The sequence below is a fragment of the Podarcis pityusensis genome (genome assembly GCF_964106645.2).
Source record: "Podarcis pityusensis genome assembly, chromosome: 3".
Lineage (NCBI taxonomy): Eukaryota > Metazoa > Chordata > Lepidosauria > Squamata > Lacertidae > Podarcis > Podarcis pityusensis.
In genome coordinates this window covers 5,249,036-5,270,137 of record NC_138026.1, presented here as the reverse complement: position 1 = coordinate 5,270,137, position 21,102 = coordinate 5,249,036, and the positions used below count along the sequence as shown (strand labels likewise).

Below are 21,102 nucleotides of genomic sequence, written 5' to 3'. Positions count from 1 at the left end.
ATCATACACAACCTTGTTTAGTTTCCACACCAGATCAGACCATAGCTGTCAATGTACAGATTTGAAAATAAGGGACCAGCAGCCTTGAAAATAAGGGATTAGCAGCCAAAATAAGGGATTTTAGTCAATCAGCTGAAATACAGTGGTGCATCACAAGACGAAATTAATCCGTTCCGCGAGTCTCTTCGTCTTGCGGTTTTTTCGTCTTGCGAAGCACGGCTATTAACGGCTTAGCGGCTATTAACGGCTTAGCGGCTATTAACGGCTTAGCGGCTTTAAGAAAAAGGAAACAAACTCGCAAGAACTCGCAAGACGTTTCGTCTTGCGAAGCAAGCCCATAGGGAAATTCGTCTTGCGGAACGACTCAAAAAATGGAAAACCCTTTCGTCTAGCGAGTTTTTCGTCTTGCGAGGCATTCGTCTTGCGGGGCACCACTGTACATAGTTAAAAGGGACCAGATAATTTGGGAGAGCAGCGCTGGTTTTCAGTCCTTCGTTTCCAGAGGTTGCTGCTCAAGACACCAGCTGATGAAACACTGCAATTAAATAACTACAAGCAGCAACCACTTTTCGCACAAAACCAAGCTACAAAGATGATGCTGCAGTTCTGTATCTTTTCTCTTGTGCTCCATCTGCAGCTCTCAGTTCCATCAGGCGGGGCGGGAGGAAGGGGGGGGATAGCGCCCGAAGTAAACCCACAGATCAGACCATCTATGCTAGTCTATCACTACAAATCTATGGGAGAAGCGCTTGCGGTCCTTCCTCCACTTTCCCCCAATATGGTTAGCCCTTGGAACACCTGCCTGCGCCTCCGCCTCCTCTCTCTGAACTGCTTTCTCTATGGTTGCCCTCGCTCTCCTCTCAAGGCTCCTCAGCAATTGATAGGCCATGCCAGGCTGCCCATCTCATCCGGGTCCTTCGGTGGCACAGCCGCAGTATGGCCTAGTGGGAGCGGTGGCGGCGGGCAGAGGGGAGGCCCCAGGCAGAGACGCTCAGTTCAGCGGCTGCGAGGAGGATGGCAGTGGAAGGGCCCGAGGCTCCCGGCGGGAAGGGGCTCCCGGGGGCCAAGGCTGGTGAGAGGAGGCCGGAGGGGGGCGGACTGGACAGCCAAGCAACACAGTTGGAGCCTCCCTCCTCCCTGGCCGGCAGGGAGGGAGGGAGAGGAGCTGCTTCCTTTGAAACCCGGGAAATTTAAGGGACATCATCAATAAGGGACAGCAGCAGGACACGGCGCTGGGATAAGGGAGTTTCCCACCAAATAAGGGACGGTTGACAGCTATGGATCAGACCCTTCTTCAAAACCAGGAGCTTGTCTCATGTAAGCTGTCTCCTGTAAATTACCATGTAAATAAGCAGCGATGATGTCATAGTGACACCCACTTGGCTGTTTTACAGCTGCTACAGACAAAGCTAAAAGCCATATATATGCATGCTGAGTCCCTAGCCCAGTTTCCACTTCCCGACTGTGAATCTGGGTGGATTCCTGTGTGTGGTGGTGCCACTGCCCACGGCTATGACTCAGGAAACAGCAACATTTTTAGCCAAGGGGGGAAATTTTGAGTTCATGAAAATAATTATAATGATGCATAATATTGTAGTGGAAACACTATCATGCCTTTTTTTTGAAAAAGAGAACATGCTGATCTTTAACTCACTTGTTTGCAGGTGGTCAGTTGCCTGTTTCTAGAGCTAGGCGAAGATACTTGCTGGATGGCTTTTGATGGAGAGAATATGTTTCTTCTGTAGAGCATAGATGGGAATAGGCTCCTCCTGACCTGAAACAACTCAGGAGCCTGGGGGATGGAGAAACATTTGGGAATCAGCAGGGTAGCTAGTGGAAGAGTTTTGCAGCTTTGCAGCTGGCTTGAAGGAGGAACCTTGCTTCTCTAAGTGTGTGGCTTTGTTTATCTTTCAGAACTGATGCTGTTAAAGAAACCAGCCCTTTTTGCCTTTACCCTCCCTCATGTTCTGTTATTGTGTATATTTGCTAGTGAATGGGTCACACATATCAGAAGTTATTCTCCACTCCAAACTTTTGTAGTGTGAAACTGTTTTAGGGGAGCTTTGCAGCAGGTATCTTATGAAAAGCATTTTCTCTTTCCTGTTGGCTGAGTTGTTGGATAGGCATGTTAAAGCATTAATGTCTGTCAAGTCAGACCTCCTGGACACAGGAGCCTCCTGCCTATAGCCACAGTTCCAAAAAACTAGTCAAATGAGAAACTGATTAACGGTACAGTCCTAACCATTCAGAAGTAAAATCAGTTGACTTCAATGGTGCTTACTCCCAAGTAAGTGGGGCTTGGAGCACTGCTTCAAATGCAAAACTTTTTGTACTGTGGGTGGCGCTGTGGGTTAAACGACAGAGCCTAGGACTTGCCGATCAGAAGGTCGGTGGTTCGAATCCCCGCGACGGGATGAACTCCCGTTGCTCGGTCCCAGCTCCTGCCAACCTAGCAGTTTGAAAGCACAAAGTGCAAGTAGATAAATAGATACCGCTCTGGCGGGAAGGTAAATGGCGTTTCCCTGCGCTGCTCTGGTTGACCAGAAGCGGCTTAGTCATGCTGGCCACATGACCCGGAAGCTGTACGCCGGCTCCCTTGGCCAATAAAGTGAGATGAGCGCCACAACCCCAGAGTCGGCCACAACTGGACCTAATGGTCAGGGGTCTCTTTACCTTCTTTATATTTATTTGCAGCACAAATGTGTGTGTGTGTGTGTGAGAGAGAGAGATGTGTGCTGTGAGAGCTCCTGTTCTAATTTGAAGCAGTCGCTTTCTGCTCCTGGTCACAAAATATAATCTGGGACAAAAAGATTGCTTTGTAAAAGCTAGCCTGTTGCAAACCTGCATTTTATTGTCCCACAAGCTAACTTCTGTACAGCCTGATCTGCCACTACCACCACTACCAATTTAAAATGATCTGCTTGTCTGGAGAATTCTTAATGTGCTGCATTTTGCCTTCCTGAATCTTAAGCAAATAGCAGTGCTTATAGCTTGGAACACTAAGCCTAGGGAAAATCTTCATCTGAAAAACTGCAGCACAGTATTATTTGCAAGCATCTAGAGCTGCAATATCTTGATGAGTTTTCCTTTACCCTACAGAATATGCTTTTGGTCTTGCTGTTCATAGAGTGCCTATTTCTGTGCCGTCACCTTCCCTTCTGGTACAAAAAGCACTTGCTTTCCACCGAGCTTTGTGAATTCCTAAATTCAGGGCTTGCTCCTCTTGGACTAATGTGGGAATCAAAACAGCTATCCAGTTATTTTTTGCACCTTTCTTAATGTGCAGTTCATAGCAGTTTGAACATCTAAAAACATTGAAACGCACATTTTGAGATAAAAAGTGTGTATAGAAAGGATGGTTAATTTGGAATGGCACTGAATTGTGCATAAGAACATTGAAAAACATCACCAACCAAGAATGGACTCTCCATGCTTCCCTTTACAGAGCTAATGAATGGACTGGTGCTTATAGTTGGCTCAGTTAGAAAAGGGCATAAAAAGTCTGACATAGCTTTTAATAAGAAGCGCTTCAAGTTCTCCTCCCCCTTGCAGAAAGTGTTCTTCCTTGACTCTTTCTTTACCTGCAGGGATGGAGAGCCTGTGGAGCCCTAGATAGCCAGACCTCATGTTTGTCCATGTTGTGAGCTCCAATACTGGGCTTTTAGTATTTTCTACTATACTTGATGGTATTTCATTCTCTACTCTTGTTTTCCACAGTTCTGGCCAAGTGAGTTTCCTGACAGTTGCCGTGTCGTTCACCAGTCTCCCCATCCTTACCCCAACCCATTTCCTGGCGGCATCATCATTGCGTTAAAAAAAAATTAAATCCCTCATAGCAGCCGTAAATGTCTGCTAGTGCACTCCACCCTGTAATTATTCTTCCGGATGCATTTGATGGTTGTAGTCCACATGTAGCTGCAAAGTTCTCCAGACATAATTCCAGTAGTAAAGAGGACCAACTTTTTCTTACTAAACTTGTTGTTTGAACCTTGTTTTTCCTGTGTTATCCAACTCTGCAAATTGACATCTTAATTTTAACTGGGGGGGGGGGCGGGTATTTTGATATGTTATCCCATGAGTGGCAAAGTATTCCAGATAGCGTGGAAGAAACAAAGTTGGTAAAACAAATTCCTTTAAGTTTCAAGAGTTACCCACCTGAACTGCCTTTCTAGATCAGGCCAAGTCCCATCTAATCCGGCATTCTGTTTCCAGTAATGGCCAGGCTGATGCCTGTTCAATGTCAAATTATAGGGCATGAATGTCACAGCCCTCCTCCCCTCTTTGGTCTCACAAGGCAATCTGTTGAATAATGCTTTCTAGCAGCATTAATGGCAACTAGAGGCTGAGAAGCCCCCCCTTTTTCCAGCCTTTATCTTGCCCCATGTTGTTACCAGGGCTCAAGTTCAGATTAAGATGTTTGGGAGCCAGCATGGTGTAGTGGTTAAGAGCGGTGGACTCGTAATCTGGGGAACCGGGTTCGCGTCTCCGCTCCTCCACATGCAGCTACTGGGTAACCTTGGGCCAGTCACACTTCTCTGAAGTCTCTCAGCCCCACTCACCTCACAGAGTGTTTGTTGTGGGGGAGGAAGGGAAAGGAGAATGTTAGCCGCTTTGAGACTCCATAAGGGGAGAGAAAGGCGGGATATCAAGTCCAAACTCCTCCTCCTCCTCCTCCTCCTCCTCCTCCTCCTCCTCTTCTTCTTCTTCTTCTTCTTCTTCTTCTTCTTTGGGGTCCTGGTGCAATTCCTAAAACAACCCTCCTTACCCCAAAAAGGAACACATGAAATAAGGTACAACAGAATTAAGTATTGTGGTATCTGAAAAAGACTTACCAAATTCATTACTGTACAGCATAAGCTTTCATGGACTATGAAAAATACTTGCAGCATGTGCAACTTCACACCTCTCAGCAAAACAGAAACAAAAGCATTTTGGTAACAAAAATAAAACGCCTTGATCATGTGCTTCTGCATTTTTGCTTCTGCAATTACTCCAGTGGCACCAGTATAATCCAGTTATGTCATTGTCACTCCAGTGCAGTGACGTTCTGAGTTCTTGCTGCAGGTCCAACTATAGGCAATGAGACACACCACTGCCCTAAGTGTGAGTGATTGTGGTGGCACTTCTTTCCTTGCCTAAAGTGCAGAGAAATAGCTGGAAGGGGATCTCAAGGCACAGCTGCCTGTACAGGAAGTATAACCACAACAGGCATTGGGGTGAGCCTTTTCCCATGTGAGACTTCATTATGAATGCAAGTCGTGGCAGTGTCTCAGCCTGGATAAGGTGAAGCTATTTCCTTTCTACAGAGGTGAAATACGACGGCAGCTTATTTCAAGTATAATGCAAAACAACACTCTTTATGTAGCTGTTTGTTGGACAGAGATGCAAGTCGGGTGTTTTGCACACCATGCTTCTACGTATGCCCTTGGCTACTAGCCAATATCATTCTGGATGGAATTCAAAGTGGTTTTGCATTGCACAGTTGGCACCTGTAAAACTCTGGACTGTCTAGCCCAGGTAATAACTGACAGGATGACTGACTTGATGGGCAATCTAGATGGGCAATCTAGAATGTGTATTAAAACAAATCCAAAGGTACAGTGGTACCTCGCAAGACAAATGCCTCGCAAGACAAAAAACTCGCTAGACGAAAGGGTTTTTTGTTTTTTGAGCTGCTTCGCAAGACGATTTTCCCTATGGGCTTGCTTCGCAAGACGGAAACATTTGTTTCCTTTTTCTTAACACCGTTAATACAGTTGCGACTTGACTTCGAGGAGCAACTCATAGAACGCGGTGTGGTAGCCTTTTTTGAGGTTTTTAAAGACTTTGGTGATTTTTGAAGCTTTTCCAAAACTTTCCCGACACCGTGCTTCGCAAGGCGAAAAAAATCGCAAGACGACAAAACTCGCGGAACGAATTAATTTCGTCTTGCGAGGCACCACTGTATTAGAAATTGCCCTTCTTAGATGCTGGCAGTGGTGGCTTCTAAATTCAGTTCTGTGCCTGAACAGGTTGGGATGGACACATTGGTGGCAATGGGGAACCTTCTGCATCCACAGCAGTCAAAATAAGTATGTTTTATTTATTTATTTACATTTATAAACCACTTAACATTTTGTTTTAAAAAAATATCGCAACATAAAGCAGTAAAGAATTAAAACAAAAATACAACACGAAAACAGTAATAAAGGTAAAGGGACCCCTGACCATTAGGTCAAGTCGTGACCAACTCTGGGGTTGTGGTGCTCATCTCGCTTTATTGGCCGAGGGAGCCGGCGTACAGCTTCCGGGTCATGTGGCCAGCATGACTAAGCCGCTTCTGGTGAACCAGAGCAGCGCACAGAAACGCCGTTTACCTTCCCGCTGGAGCGGTACCTATTTATCTACTTGCTCTTTGACGTGCTTTCAAACTGCTAGGTTGGCAGGAGCAGGGACCGAGCAACAGGACCGAGCAACAGGCATAAATAAGTATGTTTTATTTATTTATTTACATTTATAAACCACTTAACATTTTGTTTTAAAAAAATATCGCAACATAAAGCAGTAAAGAATTAAAACAAAAACACAACACGAAAACAGTAAAGCAGCATATAAAAACCGGTATCCAGAGAATTCTGAGTTTGATTTTCGTGGATCAGGGAAAACCTCGGCAAAAAGATAGATTTGCATGATGTGTGGAGCAATGGTTGGTTGCTGCTTCATGTAGAAGGCAGAGGGAGAGGCTTTCTACAGTATAGTGGGGGTGACTGCAGAAAATGCCCATTTCCAGGTCACCACCCTATGGCATTCTGTAGGGTGTGGTAGCATGAGTAAAATTTCCTGGGGCAATCTAAGTGACCTGACAGGTCTATACAGGGGCAGGAGGTCTTTTAAGTAACTTGGTCCTGAGATGTTTGGGGCTTTGTGTGATGTGTGATATTGGTTCATGAAAGAGCAGGTAAAACAGGAGAATCCATATGAAACTCCTACTGTTACTGAGGCGTTTGGGGTAAATTGGACCTCAGCTCCTCAGACATCCACCCCGTCTCTCTTTCTCATGTGTGGTCTTTGTGATCATAGAATGATAGAATTGGGGAGTTGGAAGGGATCCCGAGGAATATGCAACTCTCCCATACAGAGATCAAACCTGCAACCTTGGCATTATCAGCACCAGGCTCTAACAAACTGAGCTGATAGTTGCAAAGTTTGTCTGCTTTCTTGATGGCTGTGCATAGTGCCGAAAGGTCTTGTGACAACTCCTCTTCTTACATTTTTCTTATTGGAGACTCTAGTTTGGGCACCCTCATTTCTTCCATCCTTGCTTTTTTGGCTGCAGACTATATTAATGAAAGAGCTTTGTTTGACATCTGTAGAAGCAGCTGGATGTAAAGGAGAGCCAACACTGTGTCCCCTTAGAAGACCAGTGGACTAGGATAACCTCATCTTAATGGGTGGTCTTCTTCTTCTCGTTGTGCATCTGTGAACATCTTATTTCCCACTCTTCTGACAAATGTAAAAAGAGAGAGAGCTTTTTGCCCTTTCCAGATGAACTTCAATATGCAAAGCATTTGTGGTTTTGGTACTAATTTGGCCAGTTACCACAATTGTTGCATGAAATTTGTGCTCTAATCAGCAGGAGATTGGACTAGATGACCATCGTGGTTCCTTCCAACTCTGCGATTCTATAATTCCATGAAACTATATCTGAAATGTTGAGCCTGGCTCTTTAAACTGAAATCCTTGAAGGCTGATGCTTGTTGTATTAAACTGGTGTACACAATCTAAAAACGCCTGTGGCATTTGTGAGTTTCTCATCTAAAACTGGCTTGCCATGAACTGAACAAATGTGTCTTTCCCTAGTATTCTGCATAGGGCCATCTTCCAAGGTTAAGACTCTGAGTTAAGAGTCTTGGACGAAAGCAGAATGTAGAGCAGAGTTGGGTGTGCTTTCAGTTTATGCTACTTAGAGGAGAGACTGTGCATCCTGGCTTCTGTGCCCAACTGTGCTGATTGCTTTCTATAATATATCCTGATCCAGTGTAAATATCCAATGGTCTGGCTCAGCCTTTCTCAACCTTGTGTGCCCAGATGTTGGACTACAGATCCCATCATCCCTAACCACTAGCCTAGATCCCTGCTAGCTAGACATGATGAGAGTTGTAGTCCAACAACATCTAGGAACCTGTCAGGGAACTGACATCAGAGCTAGAGGTGGAGGGAAGGCTCTCTAATGATGCTGGAGAAGGGCCCAGCAGGGAGAGAGGCAGCTCAGCAGATGGGGAAGCAATTCAGTGCAACACCAGGAATAAGGAGGGGCAGATGGGGGAATCGACGAGAGGGCTCCCAGACTCTTCACCGGACACCAGCGGGGAGAGCACGGGTCCTCCGCTACCCACGCCCTCCCCGCGCAGAAGACTTCCGCGCAGAGAAAGTAGGAGGAGACTGGGTGTCAAACAACTTTTATGCTGGAAAAGGTTTAAGAAACGCCCACTGACGGATTCTGCTAGCGACTGAGGCAGCCACGAATTGAAGGGCTGTCCAGACAGAAAGGTTTAACAAGGCAACATAGCCAGGAGAGGCGGCAACTTACGCACGAGCAACCCCATACCATTATAGAACCCAAGGTTGAGAAAGGCTGAGCTAGACTACTGGACTAGGTGACATTTGGCCAGTCACTATATTTTGGTCAAATCTACCTCACAGGGCTGTTGTGAGGAAGAAATGATTGTGGGAAGAAGATTGTACAGTATGCTTCCTTCATTTCTGTGAAGGAAGGGCAGGATAAAAATGTATGAGAAAAAGTAACTGTCATTCTCATTTTCATCTTCGTGTTTCATTAGGGTGATTCTGCCATTCTGCCTTGAATTAGGGTTGCTATATTTCAAAAAGGGAAAACCACTTCTTTTTTACAAAAATGCCAAAAAAAGGGCGTTTTTTAGATTTACTTGCCTAAGATCCAGGATAAAGTGCTGCCTTTCAGAAATTCCCCCACCTTTGAAATCCTGGTAATGTCCAGAAAAATCCAGACGTATGGCAATCCTACCTTGAATCTCAAAGCAAAGCCTTGTATAGTGGACCCTCCGGCTACAAACTTAATTCATTCTGGGGGTCCATACGTACCCCAAAAAGTCTGCAACATGAGGCGCCGTTTCTGCGCACGTGCGCAGTGCAATAGAGCGCGCTGAAACCGCGTTCGCAACCCGAAAGTTACGTTACTCAAAGGTAACGTAACCTGAGGGTCCACGGTACAAGCAGGACTTTTCTACTCAAGAGAATCATACTGATTAATTCTCTCTCTGTGTGTGTGTGTGTGTGTGTGTGTGTCTGTCTCTTTCTCTCTGTGTGTAATCATTAGTTAAAGGAAGGGTGTGCATTGGATTTTGTGGTCTAGATGGACCCTTGGGTGGGTGCCTCCAAATCATGTTGCCCTAAGAGTTTTGTGGCGGTGTGTTACATGATGCAAAACAGCTGTCAGCAAACTACATAAAGCCTATAATAGCTTTATTAAAGCCGCCCAACCACAGCACTTGGCAAGTAAAGTTTTCTTCGCAAGCATGCAAATGAGGTACATAATTTGCCAGAGCAAATGAACTATCAATGGAAGGTGTAGGGCAGAACTTTCCCAACGGTGTGTCGCGACACATTAGTGTGTTGGCTGCTGTGTGTAGGTGTCACGTGAACACTCCTTGCACTCCTCCTGGCGCTGGAAAGGGAGTTAGTTTAACCTCTGGTTTGCTAGTGAAACTGAATTACTGTGTTGCAAAATGATGCATGTCTAAAAAGTATGTCACCAACATGAAAAGTCTGGAATGCTCTGGTGTAGGAGATAACAGGAGACATTATATGTATAGCGGCCATTTGCTTCATAGTAAAGATGCTTAGCCCAGGACCTGCCATGGAACCAGTCCTTGTGGAGATCAAGTGTATCATTTGTTGCCTGCTCCATTATCATTGTCAGGACTGGCTTGCACAATTAACCTTTCAGATATTACTAATGTGGTTGCCCTGAGAAAGCAGCCCCTATTTATCCGAACTTCGCCTTGTGTCAATCACCCATCCCTCCTATCTTGGGCTCTTTGCGTGTCATTGGATGTCCTCGTGGTACCTGCCAACTCCTCCTACCTTCAGCCGGGCAAAAATGGTAATCATCTCCTGGAGTAAAGCAGAAGTGGAACCTAGCAGAAGTTTAACACTAGTTTTCATGTTGTTTCCAGAAAATATCCATTTGCAGCCTCAAAAATTTGCAGGGGGCGGAGGAGCGGTACTTGTGTGCACTGTAATCTTTTGACAGTTTTCATTCCGCTACTGCTTGTTTGTCAAAATCTGGGGGTGGGCATAACCCTGGCATGCAGTTTCCCCCACCATGTAAAATTTTGTGTGACATAGTGGTGTATCAAGCAAAAAAATACACAGTTCCATAATGCAACAGGTACTGCCATGTAAGAGGAACAATATAATCAGTCAAGCCAATGCAACAATGCAACAACCCGCCCCCCCATCTGAATCCAGCCCAAGAGACATTTTGTGCTTAAATTTGCACACCGCGGATTCATTCAGCTATTTCCATCAATCCCTGAACTCGTTTACAAATGTATTTAGGAAATTGCATGTCTCTTTTGTTTTTAGTACAAACATTGGGAAGTGTAATACAGTCAAACCCCGGTTCCTAAACGTTTTGGAACATTTCAGTTCCCAAACGCCAAAGACCCAGAAGTAAGTTCTGGTTTTCGAACATTTTTCGGAAGTCAAATGTCCAACGCAGCTTCCACTTGAGTGCAGGAAGCTCCTGCAGCCAATCAGAAGCCGCACCTTGGTTGTCAAACATTTCGGAAGCCAAACAGACTTCCGGAACAGATTATGTTTGACAACCGAGGTTTGACTGTACTAGAAACAAGAAAGCACACACAATCCGCTTGGCATTCGGGGGAGAAGCACAATGTCATATATTTGTAGAATCATAGAATCTTTGAGTTGGAAGGGACCTCAAGGGTCATCTAGTCCAACCTCCTGCAGTGCAGGAATCTCAGCTAAAGCATCCATGACAGATGGCCATCCAACCTCTGCTTAAAAGCCTCCAGGGAAGGAGAGTCCACTACTTCTCGTGGGTATCTGTTCCACTGCTGAACACCTCTTATTGTCAGAAAGTTTCCCCAAATGTTTAGTCAGAATCTCCTTTATTGCAATTTGACGCCATCTGTTCGAGTCCTACCCTCTGTTCGAGTCCTACCCTCTAGAGCCGGAGAAAACCAGCATGTTCCCTCCTCCATATGATAGCCCTTAAGATATTTGAAGATGCCTGTCATATCTCCTCTCAATCTCCTCTTTCCCAGGCTAAACATATCCAGCTCCTTGAAGCGTTCCTCATAAGGCTTAGTTTCCAGACCCTTAATCATCTTGGTTGCCCTCCTCTGCGCACGTTCCAGCTTGTCAACATCCTTCTTAAATTGTGGTGCCCAGAATTGGACACAGTATTCCAGGTGTGCTCTGACCAAGGCAGAATAGAGCAATACTATTACTTCCCTTGATCTGAACACTATTATTTCAGTTGATGCAGCCTAGAATAGTATTAGCTTTTTTTTTTTTGCTGCTGCATCACACTGTTGACTCATGTTAAGCTTGTGGTCCACCAAGACCCCTAGACTCTTTTCACATGTACTGCTAGTAAGCCAAGTGTCCCCCATCCTATATTTGTGCATCTGGTTCTTCCTGCCTAAGAAGAAGGTGAGTGTGGATTTTTGTCTAGTTTCCCAGTACTGTTTCTAGCCTAGAGGTGGAGGGAGGGTGGAAAGTGCTAAGAGGAGCATAATACCTGCAGCACTTGGAATCGTTTTTGGCTGTATTGTTCAGCAGAAAGTGGGAATATTCAAGTTGATCTCTGTTTTGTGCCATCAACTGTTAAATTGCTAGAATAGTTCCGTGTTCTTCACAGACGCTAGTATGTGTATTCTGAGATGTGCCGCTGGGGTGACAGAAGGCACAGCAGTACAAGATCTTAACAAAACAAGAGTTCCACAGCTGTATCTTATTACATTGTGGGCTTGGTTTTTAAGGCATGGATTTCAGTGGCAGTTGCATTGTGAAATATGGTATGGGGAGGGAGGAAGAGGACTACTCACACTCTTGCTTTGCTTATGTGATGTCCTTCTAGTCATTTTTGTTCAGCAGCCTCCACACACACCCCATCCCAACTGTAAAGTAACTAATCCAAGTTCTGTGCCAGGGGTGTGCCATCTGGTTCAATGATTCTCAAAGGGTGTGGCAGGAGAGGATGGCAAGGGTGGTGGGAAGATTCAAGGTCATTTAAACATTTCAGTGTAGTATATTATAATATTGTATATATATAAAAAATTATTTGCAGAGTATGGGTAGATAGCTTTTCAAAATGAAAGCAAGGGAATCAAGTGATACTGAGGACAATCTTAGTTGTGTTTTCCAGTGTATTGCTTATCAATAAAAATTGTGGTGTGGTGCAAGCATATCTTTATTCTGAGAGTGTGGCCCGGAGAAAAAAGTATGACAGCCACTGATCTGGTTCCTGTCCAGTTGCTGGTGAGAAGGGGTCACAAAGTCTGCAGAGAGGTGTTCTGTATTTTAAGGGTTTAAAGCGGAGACTTTTTTTTAAGAATATGAATAAAGGTTGGGGTGGAGAGGGGTGCACAATGTGTTGGAATGTTATTGTTGGAAGGGGATGTTAAGGTTCATCCAGTGTGGTGTAGCAGTAAAAGTGTTGGACTAGGCCCTGGGAGACCAGCGTTCAAAGCCCCACCCAGCCATGAAGTTCACTGGGTGAACACTTGGTCCTGCAATACATTTATTATTTCACTTATATTGGGCTCTCACTGAAAGGAGCTCAGGGCAATGGACACCTCCTTTTGTCCTCAACCCGAAGTAGGTTAAGAGGTGAGATAGTCCTAGTCTGACACTCTGAAAATTGGCCCCCCAGATAAATTTGTGAACATCCTTTGGCTCCTCCACAATAATATGACAGCAGATCGTGGATAACAATGGCTCTCAAAGTGAACCATTCACAGTGGGATCAGGTGTTAAACAGGGATGTATTATCGCCCCAACTCTGTTTATTATCTTCATCGCCATGATCCTGCACATTGTCAAAGGGAAACACACACACTCAGAGGATGACCTCCAAACCATCCTAAATATCTTTGCAGAAGTTTATGAAAAGCTTGGCCTATCGGTCAACATCAAAAAATCTGAAGTGTTGCACCAACAAGCACTAAACAACCCCTCTGTAGTGCCACAAATCCAACTTAATGGTGTAATGTTGGAAAAGGTTGACCCTTTTCCTACCTGGGCACAAGGGCCAACATCAATGAGTGTTTGCCAAAGAAGACACCATCCTGACAAAACTACACATACCAGCAGTTATGGTTGAAAGTGAAATGGCAGCCAATGACACTTGAACAGACTCTCAAAAAAATGTTTTGTATGAACTGTTTGGTTGGGGTTGACATCAAGGTTCATATAGGTACAACAAGGGAAGTTTTTAAAAAAGCTGATCTTGTAGTGTGAGGAGGTGCTCGTCTGCGACTACTACTTATGCTTGAAAGCATTCAGGTTACACATGATTCTTGTTTAACTCAAAAAGGCTTGTGTATTTTTTCTTTAAGTTAACAACCTTTATTCCCCGTGACGGGGTGAGCTCCCGTTGCTCGGTCCCAGCTCCTGCCAACCTAGCAGTTCGAAAGCACGTCAAAGTGCAAGTAGATAAATAGGTACCGCTCCGGGGGGAAGGTAAACAGCGTTTCCGTGCGCTGCTCTGGTTTCGCCAGAAGTGGCTTAGTCATGCTGGCCACATGACCTGGAAAAACTGTCTGAGGACAAACATCGGCTCCCTCAGCCAGTAAAGCGAGATGAGCACCGCAACCCCAGAGTGTCCGCGACTGAACTTAATTGTCAGGGGTCCTTTACCTTTACCTTTTTATTCCTTTCTTTGCATGTTGTGTGCAAAGGACCTGTCTCAACAGCAGCACTACTGTATCTTCCCTTCCAGCTATCCTCTACAATATAGGCAAATTACACAGAAGGAAAATCTCATGGGCTGTTTTCACATAAGATGCTTGAAACCATGTATGATGCGTATGAGTCTTCCATTTTTCCACATTTCAAATTCAAACATAATACCTAGAAACTGGCCACATGGTGCCAATTAAATATGACTCCCTTCTGATTTCTGTCCTACATTGATGACACTGAAACATCATAGCATTCAATGGTATTTATTATTTAGTGTGCTACCTAAAAAGGGGGGCAGGCAGCAGTTTGCAGCCTCACAATTTAAGATAGGATAATTTAGTGAGTGTAAACACTCAACATAAGCTTCTGATGGTGTTCTCAGTTTGACAGTGAACATTGCATTAGAGAGAGTAGTTCTATAGCAGCTGAACAACATATAGTGTGTCACTTTTAGATTAAGGTCTTGACAGATTTCTCTGTTTTTCCTTGTCTGCAGGGTAATCTAAAGAAATTAAAAAGGGGAAACACATTGAATGCTTTCAAAGAAACCTAGATTTTGAAATAATATGGATAAATGCATTTAAGAAGAAATTCCACATTAGAGAATGTGAATGTGCTTTTGCTGTCTTTTGTTAAGGTTTGACGGCCAGATTGGTCAAGATGGTGAAATATAAGCTCCCATTTTTGCACATTGTATTCTGCACCTATTCAAGTCAGCGGTTTGGAATCTTCTGAAGTGTGGCTTTACTATTGTTGTTTTTAATTATCTAGAATGGGCTGCCCAGCATGCTCCCCTCCAGACATTTTGGACAACAACTCAGTCATCCCTGGCCTTTGGTCATGCTGCCTCAGGTTGATGGGAGTTGTGGTCCAGGGCGTCTGGAGGGGACCACCTGGAGGGGACCACATTGGCTACTCTTGATCTAGAAGATAGGTAAAGGTAAAGGGACCCCTGACCGTTAGGTCCAGTCGTGACCGACTCTGGGGTTGCAGCGCTCATCTCGCTTTACTGGCCGAGGGAGCCTGCGTACAGCTTCCGGATCATGTGGCCAGCATGACTAAGCCGCTTCTGGTGAACCAGAGCAGCGCACGGAAACGCTGTTTACCTTCCCGCTGGAGCGGTACCTATTTATCTACTTGCACTTTGACGTGCTTTTGAACTGCTAGGTTGGCAGGAGTAGGAACCGAGCAACGGGAGCTCACCCCGTCGCGGGGATTCGAACCGCCGACCTTCTGATCGGCAAGTCCTAGGCTCAGTGGTTTAACCCAGAGCGTAACCCATGTCCCACGTACATAAGATACACATTCATAATTATTGTTATTGCCAGTTTGGAGCCGCTACTTCATCTATTTATGCCAGCATTTTTAATAACAAGAGGTTTCATCTTTTTCGGTTCCTCTTCTTCAGTTAGCAGTCTGGAAAAGCCCATCTATGCAAACATAATATTTTCCATACATGCCAGCCTTTCAGTTTCATAGGAGACCTGGAAAGCATGCCAGAGCATGGCTGACTCCAGACTTCAGCAGCCATTAGAACTAAGGCAGGCCAGATTTTATTTTTCACAGGACGCCATTCATCATTTTTGCCCTCGGGACAGAGAAACTTGGGCTCTAGCCTTGAGCACATTTGCCAAGGAATATGCTCAGTTGTACACAGTAGGACTTACTTCTGAGTAAGCATGCATTAGGATCACATTGTTGGTTAAGTACTTTGTAAGGACATGCAGGTTTGGCTGCAAAATGGCTCGTCTCGATTCTCCAGCAGCGTGGTCAGTTAAATGCACCAAATAGTGTGTTGCAGAGAGAGAGAGAGAGAGAGAGAGAGAGATTGAGATTGAAACACAGCCTTTTGGGGGCACTGAAGTATTTCGATGAGACACAGCAAAAGGAAACATCTGTTAAGCACAAAGATATCATGTTCAGTGGCAGTTTGTGCTGTAACTTTTGCCTGCATGGTGTGTGTGTGTGTGTGTGTGTGTGTGTGTGTGTGGCATTTCAGATCCCAACCAGTTCAGTTTCTCCCTTGTTCCTTGGCTTGTCTTTCACTCTGTCTGTGGTTGTTCTCCATGCTTCTTATATGCCACAATCCATACAATCCACTATACCTGAAGGAGCAGTTCCACCCCCATTGTTTTGCGCAGACACTGAGGTCCAGCGCCAAGGGCCTTCTGGAGGTTCCCTCATTGCGAGAAGTGAAGTTACAGGGAACCAGGCAGAGGGCCTTCTGGTAGTGGCACCTGTCCTGTGGTACGCCCTCCCATCAGATGTCAAAGAAATAAACAACTATTTGATTTTTAGAAGATATCTGAAGGCAGCCCTGTTTAGGGAAGTTTTTAATATTTAATTAATTACTCTTTTGCTGGAAGCTGCCAGAGTGGCTGGGGAAACCCAGCCAGATGGGCGGGGTATAAATAAATTATTATTATTATAGCGATTCTGTCATTTCTTGGCAAGTACACTGGTACCTTAGTTTATGAATTTAATAAATTTAATCTGTTCCGGAAGTCCGTTCTTAAACCAAAGTGTTCTTAAACCAAGGCATGCTTTCCCATAGCAGCAGGGGACTCAATTTACAAATGGAACACAATCAACAGGAAGCGAAACATGTTCTGCTTCCAAGGCAAAGTTCACAAACCAAAACACCTACTTCCAGGTTTGCAGCATTCTTAATCCAAGTTGTTCAGAAACAAAGCTGTTCTTAAACCAAGGTACCACTGTATTGTTGTTTGGCACATTTTTTTCTCTCAAACTGGTTTCAGTCTAATTAGAAACCTGGATGAGGAGTAAGTAGCAATCTGGAGATACCCTAACAGCCACCTCACATGCAGAATGCATGACCAGTGAATGAGTGCGATTTCTAGGGGGGTTGCATGGGCAGGGGAGCCAAGAAGGCCATGTGGCGTGAAATGGCCTCACTGCATTTCAAGCCACTAATGTGAATATACCTGGAGTTGGGATGGTCATGGGGTAGACAGAGGACCTGGGAGCTAGGACAGGTAAGAGAATAGAGCCCAGAGTTCAGAAGTTGGAAGCACTGGCAAAGAAAGTTCAGGCACGTCTTGCCTCATCTTGGGTTGTAGCCCTGATATTCTGTGCCCTTCTTTTCTCCACTGTGCCTTCTGCTGACAGTCCTTGCTTGAGCCTCGGTTATCTCTCACATTCCCTACCGTGGGCCTCCTGACCTTTCCCCTCTACTGCTGTTTAATCCTCCCAAAGAGCTGCTGCACAAATCATCACGGAGTCCTGCTTGTGTATTTGCACATAGCTCCTCTCCTCCAAATCCCTTTCCTTACACATCAAATTAGGCAGGCCATTCCTGCCTTTTAATGCCACCTAGTTTGGCATACCCTTTGCACATGCCTCCCCTCCACTGCACATGGGGCTTTGTGCCACAAGAGAAGAGGTGGGTAAAATGGGGGATAGACAGACAATTCACATGTGCATATAAAATGGCAAAACAAAGACACAGTACAGAGAATGCTCAGGTTATGCATGAGATTGTCTGATCAACTTCAGAAGAAACGGAAGTTGGTAGGAGCTTCAGAGATTATAGGATCTATAGAGCTTTACATAAGCAGGAACATTTCCTCTATGGAGCCAGAATGCTCTGAAATAACAGACATTATTGCAGACCTCTTATTAAAACTGTTCCTGCACTGTACCTGTCATGTGATCTTGCATTTACAATCACATGACTGTATCATACCCTCCAACATTTCTATGATGAAAATAGGCATATCAGCCATGTATATGCTCTCCCAAATAAAACATCACCTTGCACACAAAACGCATATATTGGGGAGAACAATTCTACTCTCTGTAATGTGCCAATTTTCTATATGTTGGGTTGTGGGATGTCTAAAGTGGTACAGTCCAGACACAATAGTAGCACATGATCCATGATTTATGTAGCCTGGACCTAAGACATATCTAGTAAGCACTCTAGAAAGAAGGAACCAACGGAGATCCATAGATACTGTTCTAAGGAAATCCAGTAGAATGGGAAGAAATATCTGAACCAGATTTGCACAGGTGTAGGGCCTGCAAATGTCCCAGTACTCAAACCCTCTGCACTTCAATCAGGAGAAAGCTGCACTCGAAGAGCTCAGGTGATGCTGGATTTTGGCATCAATGTCAGCCCTTGTGGAAAGATAACTGTCCAGGTAGGAAAAGTGATCAACATTTCCCAACATTACACCATTGAGTTGGTTTTGTGGCACTGCAGAGGGGTTGTTTTGTGCTTGTTGGTGCAGCACTTTGGTTTTTTGGATGTTGAGCGATAGGCCAAGCTTTTCGTAAGCTTCTGCAAAGATATTTAGGATGGTTTGGAGGTCATCCTCTGAGTGAGCACAGACTACGTTGTCATCAGCATACTGAAGCTCTATGACGGAAGTTACTCTTTGCTTTCAGCCTACTCAGATTAAAGAGGTTTCCATCTGTTTGATATGTGATTTCTACTCTGGAGGGAAGTTTCCCTTTGACAAAGTGTAGGATCAGGGCAATAAAAATAATGAATAGAGTTGGGGCAATGACACAACCCTGTTTAACACCTGATCCCACTGTGAATGGTTCGCTTTGATAATAGCATGCTGGCTAGCTGAAAATCAGCTTGGATCAGCTCTCTGGCCTTTGCACACTGTGGTCCCAGCCCAGTTCCTCCTAAGCATCTATCTGCCCACTCACTGCCCAGACCATCCCTGCTATTGGCATCTTCCTTACAGACCTCTGATGAGAAACAAAAGGCTGGGTAGTTCACCTTTAGCAAACAAAGGCTACTGTCTGTGAATTGGGGAGAAATGGCATCTTTTCAGCCAAGCCCAGATAGTGTTGGCAGGAGGCAAAACTGGCCCAGGGGACAACTGCTGAGTCTCTGCTTGGGTGGGGCATTCCCTTGAAGCAGCATGCTCAGAACAGTAGCTTACACCAAAACACAAGAACCAGAGTTCCTTTTGGCCTCTCACTCTTGCATACGCTCTTAAACTTATGGATTGTCTGGATGAAGAGTGCCTCCAATTTTAATGCGGGCAAAAAAAGTATACCTCAGTGATGAGGAAATTGGGAAATACTGATTTGAGGGATTTATTGTGGCTGACTTGTTCTGCCTTAACGCAGAGAAACCACAATTCCCTGAGAAAGTTGGAACACTAGCTTCCTCTATGCAGTTCCAGTTCCCAGATAATGAGCACATTATCCATGCGCTGCCGTTCCTTCCCAAAAGGTTTTGTTATACTACTGACTCATGTACCACTGCCCTTGTGTGAAAACAGTAGCAAAGCACAGAGCCTAACTGTGCTGCTGTTCACTTTTTTTCTAGGGGAGATGGAATTTAGCTTTCCCAAATGCTTTTGGAAGGATCCGGCCTGTATAATTTGATGGATTAAATGTTAAATGGATTTAATTTTAAATAAAAATGTGTGCCTAGAGTGTAGATTTTAATGCCGTTGACTTAATCTTTTAAGTTTCATATTTGGACAATAGTAAATTATTTATTTAGCGTGAGGCCTTTGGGGACTTTTTGTTAATACCTCTCTGGAGCCAGCACATAGCAAACCTTCAGCAGCCCTGTTGGGTATTTTCTACCACAGTATAGTTAATGGCCATGATAACAATTTGAGAATTGTACAGGAGACTCCCCTCCCTGCCTGAGAGTTGCAGGCACCAGAAAGTCTCCATTGGAAAACCCCTAAACATTCTGTTTAAGCCAAAAACTGGATTTAATGAGAGCTTGGGAGAACTTGGTGGGACTTTTATTTGTAAGTGGGTTATTCCCCTTCACCCTACGCATGCTGCCAGATATATATTTCAATTCATCCCTTCCGTTGTAGATCTCTGCCTGTAAAACACAAGGCAAATCAGCAAATAAATTGCTTCAGTAGGTCTAATGACAAGACAAAGGCCTGGTATGTTGCTGTGGCTCACGGGGGCGAGGGGTGGGACTATGCGATCTGCTTTGGTATGATTTCAGAAGTGAATATAGCTGGTTGGAAGATAGATGGGTGCCAGATGCAGTTTGACATAGATTCAAGCAGCTGTTTCTAGGCCTGGTGTTTCATCAGCTTGCAAGCTGGCAAGCAGGAGAACTGTAGTGAGACTTTCAAATGCAGAAATGGATGTAGCAGAGAGGACGGTGGAAAAGAGACAGCTTTGGCTATGTGATTTTAGTCTGTCTAGCAGATTAAGCGACACCTAGTCAGACATTTTAGATGCTGCAAATCAACATAATTAAAGTTGATAAAGGAGCTATATTCAACAAACTTCTTTGGCTTTGTGTGTGATTTGAAGAACAGCTCTTGTACTTTTGTCAGCTAAGGAGGGGGAATAAATTCTGGGTCCCAGCTGGTTCTTTGTTTTGCCATTGTAAAAGCATGACCACAAGGGTGCTCTCTTGTTAGCAACAATAAATCGTAGCCCAGGTCCTTGAAATGTTTGCCTGCTGCGTGCAGAGGGGAACTGCAGCCTGAGACAAGAGGCAATACATGGCTTTGTGTTCTTGACTTCATTTTCAGAGGTGAAGAGAGTTTCCTGGCTGCATCTCTCCATTCTACTCTGCACTTAACTTGAGCAGGCCGCAGTGCTTTGACTTCATATGCAAGTCTCTCGTTGTTCTAAGGCCTGTATGTTAAAGTTGCATTTTGAAGTTTTCCCCAGTTCCAACAAAAGGGCAGGTGTCAAAATATCTCAGTCTAGCAATATCTAATTAAAAAGCCTTTCCTGAAGCTGGATGCCTCATACCTAAAGCATTACTGTTCTCACTGGTCCAGCCTTGAAAATTTGCAAGGAAGTAGATTCCCCACAGCTTCCCTTGCTATTCCATTGCAGAATGGACTTTGAGGTTAGGAACCGTTTCCTCCCTCCCTTGCATTCAATCCTCCTCAAATATGGTGGGCAATTGCAAACTATGTCTGTATTTCTCCTATGTACCCAGCTTCTTTAGTCTGTATTCTTCTTATCTGCTAATTAATCATGAGCATTTATAGAGTTTCAGAACATTTATAGAGTTTTAAAGCACTCAAATATGATCATTTTAAACTGCCTTCTAAATTAGACCAGCATGCTATTATTTATTTCGCTGTGGTCTAAACCACTGAGCCTCTTGGGCTTGCCGATCAGAAGGTCGGCGGTTCGAATCCACGCAATGGGGTGAGCTCC

The 21,102-nt window shown here is 44.6% G+C and overlaps 1 protein-coding gene across 1 annotated transcript in view; it reads left to right on the top strand.

Moving 5' to 3' along the window:
- SERTAD2 (SERTA domain containing 2) overlaps positions 1-21,102 on the top strand; it is a 134,973-nt gene that overhangs the window by 51,624 nt on the left and 62,247 nt on the right. The gene's annotated exons all lie outside the window — the stretch shown is intronic.